General features: G+C 30.8%; 2 pseudogenes across 1 annotated transcript; both read left to right on the forward strand.

Annotated features, from left to right (window-relative positions):
- The first annotated feature begins 6,013 nt into the window (after positions 1–6,013).
- On the forward strand, positions 6,014–8,978 carry LOC114170342 (ammonium transporter 2 member 5-like; annotated as a pseudogene).
- A 4,973-nt stretch (positions 8,979–13,951) lies between these two features.
- On the forward strand, positions 13,952–17,274 carry LOC146881857 (ABC transporter C family member 14 pseudogene; annotated as a pseudogene). Its single transcript, XR_014986616.1, has 4 exons — positions 13,952–14,712; positions 14,818–15,137; positions 15,466–16,284; positions 16,363–17,274. The product of XR_014986616.1 is annotated as an ABC transporter C family member 14 pseudogene (transcript).
- Positions 17,275–20,479: the final 3,205 nt, after the last annotated feature.

Raw genomic sequence — 20,479 nt, forward strand, 5'->3', positions numbered from 1 at the left:
CACAATCTGTCCTAACTCTTCATCATTTTCACTCTTCTAATGTTCTCTAACAAATCATGTACATTTTCACTCTTCTAATGTTCTTTAATAAATCATTGTGACATGTGATTTCGTGAGTATTGCTTTAGCAGCCACAATTGGGCTATGATGTGGGATAGAAGATTTGTTCATTAAAACTTCATTTTTAACATGCACAATTTATTTCATTTTTTCTTATTTTCTTCTCATAGAAAAGTTTATCGGAATGTACCATAATTCATTTGCTACTTTAGATCCACAACCTCTGCATCATATATACGTTTTCATATTTGCTAATTTTTTTTCTTTTGTGATTATAAATTAGGGGGAACACCAATTTCTGTGATGATGACTATCGTAGTAGCTGTTGGAAATTTTGGGTTTATTTAACTGTCAATTGGATTTCTTTTGTGGGTACATGGTTTCTGCTGTTGCTGCAATTTTTGTCTTGTGTGGATCACATATTGGTTGGAATTGGGAAAACGAAGTTCAGATTCTCTACTGAATTTTATGTGTTGTCCTCTAGTTAGCATTAAAAATACATTGTATTGGTATTTTAAATATCTTTTTAATATATTTTAAAATGTCTAAATTAGTGGTAATCAGTGTATTATGAAGGCATAGTAAAGGAACAACACAAAAAACCCAGCAGAGAATCCAAATTTGGGAAACGAGGGTGTTTAACCCAAGAATTTTTTTTCCAAAACTGAAAAACATCATTCTTCTATGACATGGTTCGATTTTGGTTCTTGTGAAAACTGAACCGATTCAAACTGAATTATCATATTTATATTGATATTACTTGGATCTTTAACCTATTGATTCAATCTATTTTTTGTTCATGTGTTACCACTAGAAAATTCCAATTGTGTGATTCCTTGACCATGTTTCATAATTATCGTGTTTCACATTTTGTCCTAACTCTTCAACATTTTCACTCTTCTAATGTTCTATAACAAATCATATACATTTTCACTCTTCTAATGTTCTCTAATAAATCATTGTGACATGTGATTTCGTGAGTATTGTTTTAGAAGCTACAATTGGGCTATCATGTGGCATAGAAGATTAGTTCATTAAAAGTTCATTTTTAACATGCACAATTTATTTCATTTTTTCTTATTTTCTTCTCATAGACATGTTTATAGGGAAGTTTATCGGAATGTACCTTAATTCATTCAATACTTTAGTTCCACAACCTCTGCATCTTATATATGTTTCCATATTCTGATTTTTTTTTCTTTTGTGATTATAATTTAGGGCAGAAAAACCAATTTTAGTGATGATGACTATCGCATCAGATGTTGAAAATTTTGAGTTTATGTAACTGTCATTCAGGTTTTGCATTTGGGTTTATGTATCTCTCAATTGGATTGCTTTTGTGGGTACATGGTATTTGCTATTGCTGCTACAATTTTGGTGTTGTGTGGAACACAAATTGGTTACAATTGGAAAAACAGAGTTTAAATTCTCTACTGGTTTTTATGTGTTGTCCTCTAGTGAGCATTAAAAATAATATATTGTATTGGTATTTTAAATATTTTTTTAATATATTTTAAAATGTCAAAATTAGTGGTAATAAGTGTATTATTTAATACATTATTCTATAACAAACAATTTAACTAATTAATTTGAATACTACTTTTTTTAGCTACTATTCTAATATCCTACGCAACTTGACGACGGGTACTTAAAATTGAAAATCTTTTGTTAATCATTATAAAAATGGAATATATTACGTCAATTTTTAAAAAATAATAAATGTAAAGGATACACCTTAATCCATGACATGTATTCTTAAAAATGGTTTTAAAATTAGTTTATTTTTAAAATAAATCAAGAATTATTATTTTTGCTAATGTATTTTCAAATATATTTATTATTAAAAAGGAATTAAATTTGTATTTAGTTATTGAACTTCAAAACAAATTGAAGTTTGTCTATGTGTGAAACTTTAAAGCATTTTTTATCTCTAAAATTTAAAAATAAATGAATATAATTCTTTTAATTTAATTATGTTAATTTTTATTTTGGCATGTCAACCAATTTTCATACTAGGATTTGAGTTGTTTACACCGTTTGACACATTTTCACTTCAACTATTAAATAGTTTGCAATTTATTTTTATTTTTTGGAAGGACGTGTATTATATTACTATGAAGTAATATTGAATAGATGTAAAAAAAGTATTTTATTTTCAACAAATTTGAAGAGGAAAACACAACCTACTTGTTCTTAACTTGTAATATTGTAAACAAAGTGTGGAACTTGTGTAATAAATAAGTAGGTATAAGTTCTTTGCAACATAACTAATTAAATAAGCATTTCTAACAATAAGAGAGAGTGGATTCAGAGAAATTTTTTACTTTTAACACAATTAAATGTTTGGGCATTAATGAAATTTAAACTCTCAAATGTTTATTTTTCTTATAATAATTGAAATTTGTATCTTATTGAGGGCATTAAATCAGCAAGTTAGAATCCTCTAATCAGATTTTGATGTGGGGGAATCCAATGCTCCGACCCACTTAGACTTTCCATTCTAGAATTTCCTATGTTGTTATGCAAATAATTTTATAGAGCATTGTCTCACCGCGGGACAAAGTCTACTAAGAGTAAAACACTCTTTTGTTTTACTTCTCAACCTCCATACAATCAAGGAACAAAATATTGCACAAAACGAATACAAGTATTGCCAAAATATACATTGGACAACAAAAACTACCCTATTATTGATGCATTACTTTGAATAACTATTTGGAAGACTTGGGAACTAGTATGAAAATCAATTTGAAAAGAGAAAGTTCATAAAGCAAATAGATAATGTCTAGCATGTGAATAGTTTTCGAGTTGAACTTTAAACATAGTTGCACTTGATATACGTAAATTCCTCTCTTTGGCCCCAAACTTTGTTGTTATATAGACTTATTTAGGTTGATTATGTTTTCCAACATAAAAATTATATTTTTTATTGATTAAAAAATAATAGATAAACTTTACTTTTTAAAAATAAAATATAATAATTACGTAAATTTAGTCACAAATAATGTTAGATATGTATAAACTATGAGAAAGGAAAAATATGCACAAGACGTATTTAATGAAAAACAACTAAAATATAATTCTCATATTGATCTATTGGAAACTTGTCCAATATATAAAGTACAATAATATAAGGAAAAAAATAAAACTTAATACATAAATATTAAATAATAATAATAAAAGAGAATAAAATATATGATATTTTCATCAATAAAATTAAAATAAGGACATATATGATATTTTTAACAAATTAAAGTTAAAATGTCGGTGGTGTTTATGATGAATCATCCACAATTTTTGTTATATTTCTAAATCTAGATATTTAGGACCTATTTGTTCAAGTTGAAAGCAATTTCAACTGGTTGATTATTACTTTTCAAAATAATGAAAAGCTAAATGAATAAAATATATTATTATATTTGAAAGCTATATGAAACATCACATTATGAACTCATTTGCTTCTTTATAAGAAAATGTAATTTTCTTCTCGTGAATAAACGTGGACTAACTTCTAATTTTTCTTTTTGCAATTCCTTCTAAATAATTACTAAATTATGTTCTATCCTTAACACTTTTTTATCTTAAAAAAAATTGACTCTTAGGCCTCTCAAAAATTTATTTCCTCCACTTTCATGTTTTCATTTTTTTTTAAATTCTAATTCTACTTTTTATGAATTATATATATATATATATATATATATATATATATATATATATATATATATATATCTTTATCATCATTTAAAAGTTTCAGGAAAATATATTGGCAATTTTTTTTTCTTTTTTGAAAGTTCAAAATTCTCTTTATACTAAACTTGTGAGAGCCATTTACTTGGAGTGTTGACTTTAGACAATTTTGGTTGAAGTGTGATTCTATTTGGTCTGTAAAGTCTTCTCTTATAATGTTCATTGGATTTTTAGAGACAAATAGAAAAAAATATTTGAAGATTTATAATTATATGAAATTTAAAGTTTTACATATTTTTAGGGAAGGAAAACATGGTGCTATAATAAATTGACCAATTTAGACTTAGTAAACAGGGACAATTTAAATGGTATTCAATTATACCTCCTAACATCGGTTTAATTTTTTTTTTAATAGTTACTAACTTTTTTATATAAACAGGGACAATTTAAATGCTATTCAATTATACCTCCTAAAATCGGTTTAAATTTTTTTTAATAGGTACTAACTTATATATATATATACATATATATATATATATATATATATATATATATATATATATATATAGTGTTTAGCTTCTTTTGAAACTTGTCTTGTACTTTATTGATCTTGTATCCTTATTCATTATTCTTATATAGTAATTTCTTTTTTGTTTAAAAATTCCAATAAATCTTTTTATGCATAACTTTTTTTCTTCATTTTTCTACGTAAATTTCGTCACATTCGTCTTTGTATAATTCACACTCCATATCCTTGCGTACTCATTTTTTCATCAACACTCATTTTATTTACTCATATTGATATTTTTCACCCACAGTGGCAGCAGACCTACGTGTATACGAGAATAGGCAAGTACATCTCCTGGTTTTGTTAAAATTATTATTAAGTATATAAAAATTTTTTATTTTGTCCCTCCTAATTTTATATATTTGTACCCATCTCTCCTCACCATATTGTCTCTTGACCTAAGGTCTTATATCCATAGTTTTCTCCTCATCTCTTTCATTTATACTCATCTTGAGTTACATTCATCTACTTCATTGACACTCTCCTTCACCCACTATAACATTTTTTCAACTTTTCATTTTTATTTTATTTTATTGAAGATAAAGACGTTGTATGAGATTTGTTCTTTTAATTGTTGTCATTAATGTGGGCCAAATCGATGCAAATTTTGGAGTCATATCTATTAGAAATAGAGAATCATCTTATCTTTTTTAAAATCATAAATATGTGTACATATATTTTATTATGTTCAACTTTCTTTTGAAATAGTAACTACTGTACAAATTTATTTTCTTTTGAAACAGTACATATATTTTCTTTTGAAAATCATCTTAGCTACTGTACAAACCCTCTAGTTTGCTTATAGTAAAGTACATAATTTTAATTTTGTGAGAGTGCTCACTCTCACTCTCACTCTTGTTCAACCTCAAGCACCACCATGATTCATATAATTTCCATTGCCATTAAATCATTACCAATTTCAGTCCATCACTATCAAGAAACACATTCTGATGTAAATTCATGGGTTCATTATTCTTCATGAACCCTTACGATTAAAACTTTTAAAAATATGAAATAAATTGAAAATATCTCCAATAATAATATATAGAATAAAATAAACTGTTAAATATTATTTTCTTTTATTTGTGTCTTGGATTATTACAAATGGTTGCTATCAATGTCTTGTTAGAATAAAATTAGTATTATGATAGCACTCCTAATTTATTAAAAGAAAAAATTAGTACAACAGTTACTCACCATCTTTCATTCTTTTGTTTTTTTGAAGTAGTATTATAAAACAATTAGAATATCAAGAACAAAGCTGCTTTCTTAAAATTAATGTTAGAATAACTTTTTTCTCATCATAATTTAAATAGCATTTTGTATGTATTAACTTTGTTTTCCAGGTTACTGTTTCCATTCAAATGCGGGTGGGATCTAACTTTTTTTAATTAATGTTATTACCTAATAAAGATATCAAATCGCACTCGGTATAATCATTTGATATAAAAAATAATCATTTTTTGTATTGAAAATGCTAGGTTATTTGTTTTATTCTTAAACCACTCGTTTAAATATGTTCAAGAACATTTCTGACGAATCATTACAGATATATTTTGTACAAGAGCTTTGTTTGTGATTGGTAGAGAGTTACGTACTAAGACACAACCGAACTTTGTTGATCCCGTTAGCAGAAAAAATGTTTGTAATACCCGCCACAGTTTAGCCATCCATATCAAGACCGACATCACCTATGACATGTCACTTGATCATGGATATCTCTTCGAGAGGGCCTTTCTGGGGGGCCTTCCCTAATGCCACAATGGTGTATTTTCAGTGTGTGTTTGCAGCCATTACTCTGATTCTCATTGCTGGTGCTGTGTTGGGGCGCATGAACTTCTATGCTTGGATGCTGTTTGTGCCTTTGTGGCTCACATTCTCCTACACCTTCACAGCTTTCAGCATATGGAGTACTAATGGCTTCTTGTCCAAAATGGGGATAATAGATTACTCAGGTGGATATGCCATCCATTTGTCTTCTGGGGTTGCTGGTTTCACAGCTGCATATTGGGTAAGCATCAGGGTTTTTTGTATCTATATGCTAACTGATTCTATGGTTAATGTTTTTAGTTAATCATATCTAGTATTTGTCATAATCGATTTTTCCTTTAGGGATAGAAATATGCATGTATAACAATGACCGAAACTATGTGTGTATATGATTTGACAGGTTGGGCCAAGGCTGAACAAGGACAGGGAAAGGTTTCCTCCAAACAACATCCTTCTGATGCTGGCAGGCGCAGGGTTGTTGTGGATGGGTGGACAGGGTTCAATGGAGGAGATCCCACCAGTACAAAATATGTATATTAGATCGGTTCTGAAGTACATGTTAGATTGGTTCTACAACTGATTTAATATACACCGATGTAATATGTCAGAGATATATTAAATCAGTTCTGCAACAATCGATCTAATATCCAAAAAAAATATTTTTGAAACATTAATGGTGTTCATCAACGTTCATTTTCAAATCTTTATCGTCCTTGCCTTTGATCTTGGATCCCAAATACACTTCAGATTCGTCAAGAAAAGATATGCAAAGAATAATAGTGGCATCATTGGAAAGAAGACTCTACAGATCTAACGAGAAAGAAACAAAACAAAAACAAAAAAAAAAAAACTCAAATTAAGAACGAAAGAGATATAACGATTTTTGGTTATGGTTCTGCGGAAGGAGTGAAGCTAGATCTAATACTTGGGGTGAAGGTGTGCGGCGCGGGATTGAGTGGTGCTGCAACACATGGCGCAGCGGTAGACTAACGGAGGAGGTCAAGTGGAACTTCAACGATGGAAGAAGAAGAGATGAAAACGACAGTTGGACACGATGATGGCAACAGAAAGCTTCGTATCCAAAACTCTAATGATGAGCGGCGACCATGGTGGCGAAAATGAGAATGAGAGTGCCTGTGAGAGAAAAAGAGGAGTGGAGGTGCAAAGGAAGAACACAAAAAAAAGAGTTAAAAGAGTTTTCGTGTAATGATATTAGATCAGTTGTTTATTTAACCGATCTAATAGTTATATATTAGATCGGTTCTCCTTGCAATTGATATAATATGTAAATATTAGATCGGTTAAATAAATAACCAATCTTATATACTTCCTTTTATTTACAAAATTGCTACCGTGTTTTGTTTTAGATCGATTCCCTTACAACCGATTTAATATTTTGTTTTAATATGTCTATTTTGCCCTAGTGTCCATACATAGTGAATGCAAATGCTTCCCTTGCCGTACTCAACACCCACGCTTGCACTGCCACCAGCTTGCTCACTTGGGTCATTCTTGATGTCATCTTTTTCCGAAAGCCTTCTGTTATTGGAGTTGTTCAAGGCATGATCACTGGTTTGGTCAGCATTACTCCTGCCGCAGGTTTCTTTCTCAATTTTTCACTCACTCTCTCTCTCTCTCTCTCTCTCTATATATATATATATATATATATATATATATATATATATATATATATATATAAACTAGTTAGGTTGTTAGATTCTGGTTATACCAAAGTTCACTTTTGTTGGGATAGCACATTGACTACATAAGTTCATTTTGTTAGAGATAGCATATTAACTGGGTGTAAACCTGGGTTTATAAGTATATTTATATAAAGTTGAATTAGGTTTAAAGTTTACTTCTTAACATGGTATTGAGAGTCATGAATTTGAGTTTCTCCTCATGAAATTTTTTATTTGTTGAACCTATTATATTAACTGCTATCGAGAGATTCGTTGTTTGTTAGACCTATCGTGCCAATCTCAATAAGGTCGTCATCAGACCATCCATTAATGTCTAATCCCACACTCGAGATGTATATGTTTGGGCATGAGAGGGGTGTGTTACAAATCTCACATTAACTAGAGATAAGATAAGTTTATAGTATATAAATAAGTGTACATCTCACCTTACAAACTGATTTTGTTAGAAACTCTTCTTAACACATTTTTAAACAATATTAAATGTTTCTTCAATATTCTACAATAATTTTAACATGAAGTAACTTTTTACAAATTTCATCCTCCAAAGTTAACAATTTTTAACTTTTTTACTTAAATATAAGTTATCCCAAACATGTTATAACCTAACTAGTGTGTATTATCTTATTCAAGAGTTGTGGAGGGATGGGCAACACTTTTAATGAGAGTGTTCTCTAGGTCAATTCCTTGGTTCACCATGATGGTGGTTCACAAGAGATCAAAGTTACTGTAGAAGGTTGATGACACCATGGCAGTGTTCCACACTCACGCCATTGTAGGAACCTTAAGAGGATTACTCACTGGGCTGTTTGCCGAGTCAAGACTCAACAAATTGTTCTACGGAGTTCCTGGTTAATACGTTGGGTTTTTCTATGGTTTCCATTCCAACAAGGTGCACACAGGGTTCAAACAAATAGGGGGTCCAAAATAATTGGGATTATCTTTGTTGTCTTTGTCAATGTTGTCACCACAAGCTTGATATGCCTCTTCATTAGAGTTTTTGTTCCACTGAGAATGTCTGAAGAAGATATGGAGATTGGTGATGAAGCTGCTCATGGGGAAGAGGCTTATGCCATTTGGGGTCAAGGTGACAAGCTTGAAAATTCAAGTTCAAAGTATGGAAGTTCATTGTTGATGATGTTGAAGTTGGGTCACACAAGAAGAAACATGGTGGCGTGGTTGAGATGATGTAGAATTAGTTAAATACATTATAGTCTGATCGATGTCGTTGTCTGTCTAGTCTTGTTCTTGTCTTCAAAAACATACACACACACACACACACACACATATATATATATATATATATATATATATATATATATATTAAAATAAATGTTGTGTTTCATTGTAGTCTGGGTCATACAACAACAAACAACAATGTTATTTTACTTTCCCTATGTTCATTCTTAATAACAAATGAACAAGATTGGCAATGGCGGATCTCTTCACCAAAATTTTTTGGGAAACCAAAATAATATACTCAAAATTTATATATTTAATATTATTGTGATTAATTCAATAAAAATGAATATATAATCTAGTACATTTATAATTATCAAAGAAACTGCACATATTTAAAGGAATGTCTATCGTTTTTAAATATTTTTTAACTCATGGTAATTGAATTATAATTAAGTTTTTCAGTTAATTTTTTTTCAATGTAAATAACCATATGATCTGCAAAATATTCATCTTCTATTTTATTAACATGCATTTTATTCAAAAAATATTCACAAGCTTTCATTTCATTGTTATGCGATAAATAATCATATTATCATGTTTTCATCTTCACCAGTAGTTTCTCTATCAATTTTAAAAAATAAATTTATTCTTTTGTTTTTCATTAATATACCTATTTAAAAAATAAGTTTAAGACTAAAAAATAATTTATCATAATCTAATCAAAAGTTGAGAGACACAATCTAAAAAATTTACAGGACAAGGTAAGTAATATTAAGTCTTGACGACTTCTAAAATAAATTCGTCCTTGAAAAAGTTGAAATCATCATAGTACCTAACGTGTAATCAACTGAAGTCGTTAGGTAGAATTGGCGTAATTGGAAGGGTGCTAATGTCTAATGATTCTAGTTGATTACAAATATAAAGAAGTCGTCAGGAATTATGACGACTTTAACTTTTTCAAAATTTATAAAGTAATCGTTTTTATACATAACGACTTTACTATAGAAGTAGTTGAGACTCGGCACGATTCATCTCTTTTTGTAAATTTTTAGTTAACTAGCTCATTTTTGCAAAAAAATAGGTTAAGTTAATCCAAAACTGTAAAAAATTATCACAAACATGATTTAGAACTTGTGGGCTTTTTTGTATTTTGAGGTCTATTTGAAGTCAAATTTGTATAAATGGGTTCCTTTATTTTATTTTATTTTTGCAAAAAAGGGTTAAGTCGTTAGGGTTGGGGACGACATTGTAGGTGAAGTCGTCCTCCACCTAAACAGTTTTTTTTTAAAAGTCAATGTCGTCCTTACAGAGGACGTTTTGCGTGTGGTGGAAAAAGTGAAGTCGTCCTTTAACATGACGACTTCACTTTTTCAGTATTTTTTTTGGTTATGATAATCCAAATTTAAAAGCATTTGGAATCTGACTTGTCTGTACTTAATTCAATGATGTCAACCATGAAGACGACTTCACTGTGGAGATGACCAGAAATCGACCTCTACCCTAACGACATCGCTTTTTTTTTTTAAAAAAAAGTAAAACCAGCTGGAAGAAGGACAATTTTACCTTTAATGTCGCCATTTCCCATAACGACTTGACCCTGTTTCAAGTTACAATAGACCCCCAATTACCAAAAAGTCGAACTTGTGGAAAAGTTTTTACTATACTAAAATACAAAACCCGAAAGCATTAAAAAACTAAACACACTCACAATTCTAAAACTCCAATGCTTAGATATCCTTCCTCATAATCCATTGTTATGCTTAGATATCCTTCCTCCATAATCCATTGTTAGTCAAAATTAAAGAAAAAATAAAAAGTTAATGGGGTGAGAGAGGCTCGAACTCTTGACCTCAGGATCACTCAAAAGCTATGAAAGCTATGGGACCTACGTGCTAACCAACTGTGCCACCACCCCAATTTCTCCAATTTCTCAGGTGTGACCTATCTTGCATTTCTAGAAAATAATCAATGTTAATAGTAAATAGTGTGGCTTAAATATGATTTTAGTTTTAGTAAAATAAGTTAATATTTTATAAAATTAATTTTCATTTTGAACACACACATTTAAAATAATTGGCTATAATCATTGTTTGCTAAAGAATATTTTAATGCTTTTTGTCACTTCATTGTCTTTAGTTAGTTCCTAGATTAATTATCTTAATTAGGTGTCCCGTATTCTACTTGTTTATGGCGTCAAGTTGGTATGGGGATATGCTGATTAGATCAATGTTTTTAGTTGACATTTCAATTGTATCATGAAACTAGTGAAAAGGATTTAATCTCTCTTAATGATGTTGATGAATTTTCCTTACTTTATTTGCAGAAAAGGGTTTTACTTTATTTGCAGTAATGGGTTGAGTAGATTAAGTTTCATCTTCTTATTTATGGTTTGGAATTTTTTTTTCAGCCATCTAGAGTAATCTGACACATTACATTTTCTTGTTGAGAATTTTGTAAAATATCTTATTATATCATTTTTATCTTAGAATAATTTGAGGAATCTTAACTAGAATATTAATTAATTTGTTGCTTCTTTGAGTTATAGCAGCCTTTTCATATTAGCTAGAGTAATTTTTGTTGTGTAACAGATATGACTATTGAGAATATCATTGTTTAAAGTGTAAAAGAACAAAATCAAATTTTAACTTATTTTGAAAATGATAACAATTATGAATATGAAAGAGCTGGTATTACAACAAAAAGAAAAAACAAATACTTTGAAACACTTTTACACTCATTTTCATGTATTCTTACTCTTTTCTTAATTACCTGTAAGTCTTTACCATGATTGAACAAAATTTGAATGGATTACATTTGGGTTCGGATCATTCAATTTGTTCCTTGCTTTTTAGCCTTCCAATGTTCAAACTTCCAAATTTGTTAAGCTTAATAGATCTAGTTAAAAAAATATTATTTACACTTTGTTAACATATAACATAAAATGAAAATAAGTTTCTAATTTCTAAAATTACAGTTAAAACAATAAATACTCTGCAAACATTTATTTATTTAAGACTAATTAAGATATATATTTCTTTTTCTGTTCATGCACTCATCAAACATTTACCACAATTAGACTTTCAAGTTAGATGAGTCCTCGTACCATATCATGTTCCTTCTTTCCAAAGTAGTGACAAACTTGTCTTATGATCGGAGTGATGTATACAATCATTACAAGAAAATATTCAATTAGTAACCAATTTTAGTGATTAAAATTTGTTAGTTATTATAGTGACTAATTTAGATGCCAATTTAAAAAATAAAAAAATTATTGATTACTAAAATAGTCACTATTATAAATAAAAAATTATAATTGATTATTAAATTGGTCTTTAAATTTAATTACCATGGTTTTGGGTATCAAAGAAAATTAATCACTAAAAATTAACTAAATTGGTCACTATAGTAATTAACAACTTCATTTTTTGTACTAAAGTCATGCTATTATGACACGACTTCAACTAATTTTAATAGAAATTTTATTATTTTGGCACGACTTCTTTATAATAAAATCGTACCATATTGCTACAACATTCCCTGCATGAGATTTTTTTTTTTTTTTTTACAAAATTGCACCATGTTTGAAATTTCAAAATCTAAATTGTACCAGAAATATAAAAAACCCTTTTTGTTATACACCGGTGCTTAGATGAGAACAGAATGTAATAGGTGTGGCGTAGATGACAACGGAATGTAGTAGGTGTGATTTTGTTTATCTCTTTTCAATTCTTTCGAAAAAGGTTTTCTTTTTTATTGTCTTTGGTGGATATAAAGTTTCTATCTTAATTATTTTTTATAAAAAAATCAGTATATTGTATTCAGTTTAAAATATTAATTAAATATCTTTTTAATGAAAAATAAAATAATAACAAATAAAATATAATATTACTAAATATTTAATGTTAAAATGAAAAATATTTTTTTTGCTGTAAAACATTAAGAAAAATGTTGTAAGTTTGTAAATACAAGGTAAGAGTATCAAATTAAATTTTAGTGACAAGTATTTTCAACAATTTATGTCTAAGTGAGAAGAAAAATGTAACTTTACCAGTAAATTATTGCAACAGCACTACGATTTCTTTTTATGAAACGTAATCTTTATTGAATGGGAAAGAATTGTAACTATTTAATTTCAAATAGTTAATAAATTAATTATTTAAGTTTTAATGTGAAACTGTGTGCTAAATTAAAAGACATTGCCTATTATTTTTTAATTGTATCCCAAATTTTAGTGTTTCATTGTATAACATATACGTTGAAAATAGGTTATGAAACAACCATGTAAAAAAATGATATTATCATATAATTATAAATAGAATATCAACGGGGCGGGTATGATATGGGTAGTAGTTTCTCTGTACTCTACCCGCTGGATAAATATGTCTCTTATCTATCATATTCGTCAAATATCAATTATGCAAGTACACTACATAAATATTTTATTATAATAGGGATTTATTAGTTGAGGTTATAATAACCTTCGCTAAAGAGTAGAGATACCGGAGGATTTAAAACCCCTATTAAGTGGCAGGGTTTTTTTTTAAGAACCTCCGAAAATTTGGACGTATAGGCTTTTTCATTTTCCCTCTTTGAGATCCTTTTCTAAATTTTTAATTAGACTGACCAGCAATTTTTCATTGTGAGTGTGTTTACCCTAGGAAGAAAAGCACCATTCTTCACGTTCTCCTTTGTACTTGCACAATGTTCTCAATTAACGAAAACCTTTTCTCGCTTCCAGTTTCGTCTCCCTCAGTCGGTCTTTCTCTTTCGATTTCATCTCCTTACATTCAATTTCGATTTCGTTTCCTTGTATCATTGCATTCGATTCCGTTTTCCTGTGTGACTAATTTCAATTTCAATTTCAATTTCATTTTCTTCTTTCAATTTCGTTTACTTTTACCCTAACTCACTTCTTATTTTGCCAATGTTAAAGTAGCAATACTAACCGTGCATCGCAATCGGAGTGTGATTCGTGTGATTCCTACATGTTGTGTGGATGATTCCATTTCAAGTTGGCATTGGTTTAGTTTTGCTTTACAATTGTTTGGTAGCCTCAGTGGTTACGGCTATGGTTGGACTTCTTGGTGTCATTGCATTTGTTGTGGTGGCTAAAAGAAGGAACAAGCGTTACCAGTTTAATGCAATGACGTGTCGCGATTCAAGGATGAAGGCAGTGAATGAGTTGCTTAATTACATGCGTGTCATCAAGTTCCAAGCATGGGAAGAGCATTTCAATGGGAGAATTTTTGGTTTCCGCAAGTCTGAGATTGACTGGGTTTCCAAGTTAATGCACTCAATTTATAGCATTTTTATTGTGGTGTGGAGCACCCCATAACTCTCTAGTTTGGTACCACGCTTTTGCTTGGAGTTTGACTTGATGCAGGCACGATTTTCACCACCACAAGTGTGTTTAAGATCCTGTAGGAACTTGTTATATCCTTTCCTCCGAGTATGATATCTCTTTCACAATCGCTGGTATCACTTGGGTGGTTAGATGGGTACATGTCTAGCACGGAATTGTCGGATGATTCGGTTGAGAGATAGGAAGGGTGTGGTGGACGTATTGCTGTACAGGTCAGAGATGAAACCTTTAGCTGGGATGATGATGGCCAGCTTCAAGACTTGAAAAACATTAATTTGGAGATTAATAAGGGGGAGCTTACAGTAATTGTTGGGACTGTGGGGTCGGGGAAATCTTCACTCCTTGCTTCAATTCTTGGTGAGATGCACAAAAATTTTGGGAAGGTATGTACTTATTTCTTGTTTAGAAATGAGGACATTATTTTATGTACCATGCAATCACTAATTTGTGTGGTGGTGTTCATTTCTGACTGTATTTTTTGGTGGAAGATTCAAGTTTGTGGGAGTACTGCTTATGTTGCACAAACATCTTGGATTCAAAATGGGACGATTGAGGAAAATATTCTCTTTGGCTTACCAATGAACAAGCAGAAGTACAATGAAGTGATAAGAGTTTGTAGCTTGGAGAAAGACTTGGAAATGATGGAGCATGGTGACCAGACAGAGATTGGAGAGCGTAGCATCAACCTAAGTGGTGGTCAGAAGCAGCGCATACAACTTGCCAGGGCTATGTATCAAGATTATGATATATATCTTCTTGATGATGTTTTCAGTGCTATAGATGCACATACTAGCACTGAAATTTCAAGGTCATTATCTTATATCTTTTTATGTTTCCTACTCTCAGCATTCTATAAGTTATACTAATTCATGCTTTTTGGACCACTGGCTAGTTCAAGTTTCTTGCTAGTATAGCCATATTTTAAATTAAAGTAATTCTATGCAAGAATGTGTGAGGGGATCTCTTAAAGGCAAGACCATTATTCTTGTAACACACCAAATAGACTTCCTACAGAATGTGGATCTTATAGTGGCAAGTCCTTTTTATGATCTTTTAATGTTTTGTCTAAGTCAATCTCCAATCGAACTTGGTGAGTGATTCTAAATTTCTAATACACATGTTTGTTTGGTGAAAAGGTGATGAGGGATGGAATGATAGTACAATCAGGGAAGTACAATGATCTACTTGCTTCTGGAATGGATTTTAGTGCTCTTGTTGCAGCACATAAGACATCTATGAAACTTGTGGAGCAAGGTGCGGTCGCGCCTGGGGAAAATCTGAACCAACAAATGAAATCACCGAAGGCAATGTCTAATAACAGAGAAGCAAATGGTGAAAGCAATCCTCTTGATGAGCCCAGGTTTGACAATGAAGTTTCTAAACTCATCAAAGAATAGGAAAGAGAAATTGGGAATGTTAGCTTTCATATCTATAAACTTTATTGCACTAAGGCTTTTTGGGTGGTGGGGCATTGGAGGAGTAATCTTTCTTTCTATGTTGTGGCAAGCTTCTACGATAGCGAGTGATTATTGGCTGGCATATGAAACATCAGAAGAACGTGCACAGTTCTTCAATCCTTCCGTGTTTATTTCTATTTACACCATTATTGTTGTAGTTTCAGTTCTTTTGATTGTGCTAAGATCCTACTCTTTCATGATCCTGGGGTTAAAGACAACACATATATTCTTCTCTCAAATTCTCCACAGCATCTTGCATGCCCTCATGTCTTTCTTTCCCGGGGATGTGACCACATAAAGGATTGTTGCTCTTCGGGTCTTTGTCTTTTCCATTTTGTTCTAGTTCTATTTATATGTAACCTGATCCACATACATCAATTGAATCAGGAAAAATACATCAATCATATTCTAAATTTTTAAGGCGTGCAGGAAGCATATTGGAGTATGGCATCAACACTTTCTGAAGCATATGGAATAGATTACACTGATCCTGAAGAGGTTTGATTCTCCATTAAATTGCTTCTCTGATCTTAATGATTATTTAAGTAATTAAATACTCTTTTGTACTGGGAGCAGCTTGAGTTGTTGATCAGAACTCTTATGGATCTGGATGCAATGAACGGTAAACAAAATGTATCTTTGTTGGTAGAGTGCTCCAGTTCCCCTTATGTCAGCACTAGGTATGCTTAACATGATATTACAATATTTCTAGGAATGGATTAAATTCTTTAATGTGCAGACTTAAAAGTGAAAAGCCATGTTTTTCTGTGTCAAATTCTTTGATTATATGGTATGTTTGGAAGGCATGAAAGTGGAAGAAATAAAAAGCGGGATGGGAAGGAAATAATTAATTTTTCTTTTCTTCCATTGGTAAAAAGGTGATGATGAAAAAAGTTGTGGAACCCACCTAAATATTCAATCCTTTGAAATTGGAAGGAAAAATAGCTTTTGTAATTAAAGGATATATATATATTTCCACTCGATCATATATCAACAAAATATAGATTGATGGTATGTAGAACAGGTTTGGGTTGCCTTGGGTAGTAACCTTATATATGTTTTTAAAATAGTTTGATTAGTTTGATTAATTGTGTACTAAAATAGGTTTCTTCATTAACATCACAAGTCAATGAAATGAAGGCAATGATGACTTTTTTTGTACAAAACTATCAAGGAGAGTTGCCTCAAGACTTTCCTATGTTTCATACATCATTGGTAATATTTAAATCTTTAGTATATCAATATATATTTTATATTGTAATGACTGTTACTAATTATGTTTTTTTTATGAGGTGTTTGATCAAAGGAGTGTTCCTAATGAAGAAACAAATGATTCAGATCAAGATCAAGAGTGATAGTCGAAGAATGCTATATTAAACTTTTACTATTTTACTTTTATGAAGAAACAAAGATATTGTAATATTCCACTAGTTTGAACATCTAAATTTTATTGTTTACCTTGAATAAACAAATTTTCTTTTTTTTATATATTATATCTAGTTATAAACAAATATCAAAATTTTATGATTTTTGTTTATTATTTGATATGTTTCAGGAATTATGTGGATTAAAAAAGTGCAACAAATAAAATTAAAGGGATTTAAAACACCAACCAAAAGTCATCTATAAATAATGAATTGTGTTGAAATTGAGTGAAATTGAAAACCAACAGAGGTTTAAAAAACTTCTAGAAAGTAGCAGAGGTTCCAGAATCGCTGGTAAGTAGTGGAGGTTCCAGAACCGCCGTAAGTAGTGGAGGTTCCAGAACCGTCGTAAGTAGTGGAGGTTCCAGAACCGTCGGTAAGTAGCGGGGGTTCTGGAACCCCCGCTTCTAGAACCTCCGGTAAATAGCGGGGGTTCCAGAACCGTCGATAAGTACTATTTTACCAGGGGTTGCTGAAAACCGTCGATAATTCATTAACGACGCTGGCTTTTCTAGGGGAAAATCAAACTGCGAGTAACGCCTTTAGTGGAGGTTAAAACCGCCGAAAATGCCAAAAATAACCTCCGTTAAAAAATATTTCTCTTATAGTGGTACCCGCCTATTTTTCTCATATCTGCGGGTATCCACAAATACACGCGGGTATTTACAAATTATTTAAAAAAAATTATTTAATCATAAATTAAAATAAAATAAAATAAAGTACATCAATGTCATAAATTTTAAATAAAGTTTGTTCTTGCAGAAAGGAATAAGGGATGTCAAGGAACACAAGTAATGCCATACCCCAATCCTTGACTTCTTGAACTAGCTTCTTCTTGACTTGTACATGTTGTCTCCTAATGTTGGCGGTTTGGACCCTTAAGGGGTTACCTGCGGAAAGGGCTCCGACAATCAAGTCAGCAAAAGGCTCTCAAAAGTCAAATCTCATACTAGTGAATTAATGAAAGCGTACCTTTATTTGTTGGGGTCCACATGTATTTATAGAGTCATTAATTGTGCCTAGCCCCCTATTTGTGGGTTGGGCCAGTTTTCTGATTCTCGATGGGCTTGAGCTGGGCCCAAGTCATGAGTCTCTGTGGAGAGCCTAAGTTTAGAGTTTAACGAACCCTTACTACGTTGTACCCTTTATAGTAGGTGGCCTAGGCCGATCTGTAATTGTGGTTGATTGTTTCTATCATAGGACTATATATAGGCGATTTAGACCGTATGGTTATGTAAATTTGCCTAGATATAGTACAAAGTTCAAACAAACTCAAGTTCATACAAGTCCAAATAATTATAAAAATAAATATAAAATAACGTTCAACACAATAGTTTCTTTGATCAACAAGTTCACTTTCTCCTTGATTCCTGAAAAATAATCAAATAATAAACCTCAACTGCCATGTGTCAAGTATTCTTATTTTGATTCCATCATTTGACAACAAGCATACCATAAACGTCATTGTCTATATAAGTTTGATGTATATGTCCAAATTCAAAGAAGGGAAAGAGAAGAATGTCAAGGGGTGTACTTGGAAGAAGACAACGTACCAATACTTGAAGTTTGAAGAATGAAGATAGAAGACAAGACAAGATGTGCAGCTTAGAAAAATTTAGGTCAGAAGGGTATTTTTGTGAATTAAAGTTGAGCGGGTACGGGTATCCACGAGTACGGATACTATGATACTCGTACCCGCCACATTAACATGCGGGTATTAAAAATACTCGTACCTGCGGGTAGCGGGTATCCATTTTTAATGTTCATTTCCTATCCATTGCGAGTTTTATCCGTGAATACTCTCGGGTATGAATATTTTTGACATCCCTAATCACAAACATCATACATAGTTCTTTTTTTGGCTTTTATAATGAAACTGATAATGAATTCTGACTGAATAAGTGTACACTATTTTTTATATTGGTAATGCATATTTATATTCTAAAATAAGTGTACACAATCTTTGTTCTCAGTCTTGTTTTCAACTTCGTGTGCAAATTAAACTTCACTATTTCCCATTGTTGAGGTTTGCAACTACACTAAACAGATGTGCCTTACTCAAAGAACCTTTCACTTGCCACTTCTTGCATCTTCTGGAATTGTATTCATTAGTGAGTTTTAATTATCTATTTCATTGACCACCCTTTTGGTCATATATTTTGTACTATTCTCAAAAGTTAGTATAAATAACATACCATTGAATGCATGCTGTTAGTTAAGAAAAAAAAACATGAAAATCAGACACCCTTAATTGAGATAAAAGGAATATTATAAGCATTGTGTAAAACATGTGCAATGATCTTTCTCCGTAACAAAACGACACCCTCAAGAAATATGAAATCCTTCAAAAATAGAACCTATACCCTGTAAACAAAATCGTCAAAAAAATATATAAAAAAATCAGAAGCATTAGAAAAATAAACACTCCAACAACACTAAAACTCCAATCCTTAGATATCCTTCCTCCACAATCCATTGTTAGTCAAAATTAAAGAGAAATGAAAAGCTAATGGGGTGAGAGAGGCTCGAACTCTCGACCTCAGGATAACTCGGAAGCTATGAGACCTACGCGCTAGCCAACTGCGCCACCAACCCAATTTCTCATGTGTGCTCATTTCTTCATTCCTAGAAATTACTTTCACGTTAAATAGTGTAGCTTAAGTATGATTTTAGTTATAGTAAAACAAGTGAATTTTAATTTTAATTTTTGACATTGAAAATAATAATTTTCAATCTTAGTACGTATAATATCATACAACGACTTATATGTTGAACAAGTCTAGTAATTATTTTATGTGATACATAATAATATTGTGAAACTATTCTTTTAGGAAAAGACTGTGGGTCATCCCAAATAACGTGGAAAAATTGATCATAGATCGAATAAATGGAAAATTTATTCATAAAAGATTCTTCGACGTTCAAGTCAGTAAGAATATAAAATATATGAATATATAAAGTGAGTATGTATGAAATAAATTGAAATTTGAGTATGTACTCCCTGTGAGAATGTGTTGTATTTATAGACATTGGAAGACAAAAAAAATGTAAAGGTGATAATTGATTGTCAACTAAATTGAATTGTCAGAATATTCTTTATTTGATTTATTATTTCCATTTATATGTGTGTCAATTATTGAATTTAATGAGATTTGTAGTATATTATGCATTATGCTCATAATTATTTTTATTATGGTGTAATATTTAAACGAGAATAATATATACATATTGTATGGTATCATGAGAATATTTATATTTATTTAATATTA

This window comes from Vigna unguiculata, chromosome 11, assembly GCF_037176805.1.
Source record: "Vigna unguiculata cultivar grain cowpea cultivar isolate G323 ecotype 2 chromosome 11, ASM3717680v1, whole genome shotgun sequence".
Lineage (NCBI taxonomy): Eukaryota > Viridiplantae > Streptophyta > Magnoliopsida > Fabales > Fabaceae > Vigna > Vigna unguiculata.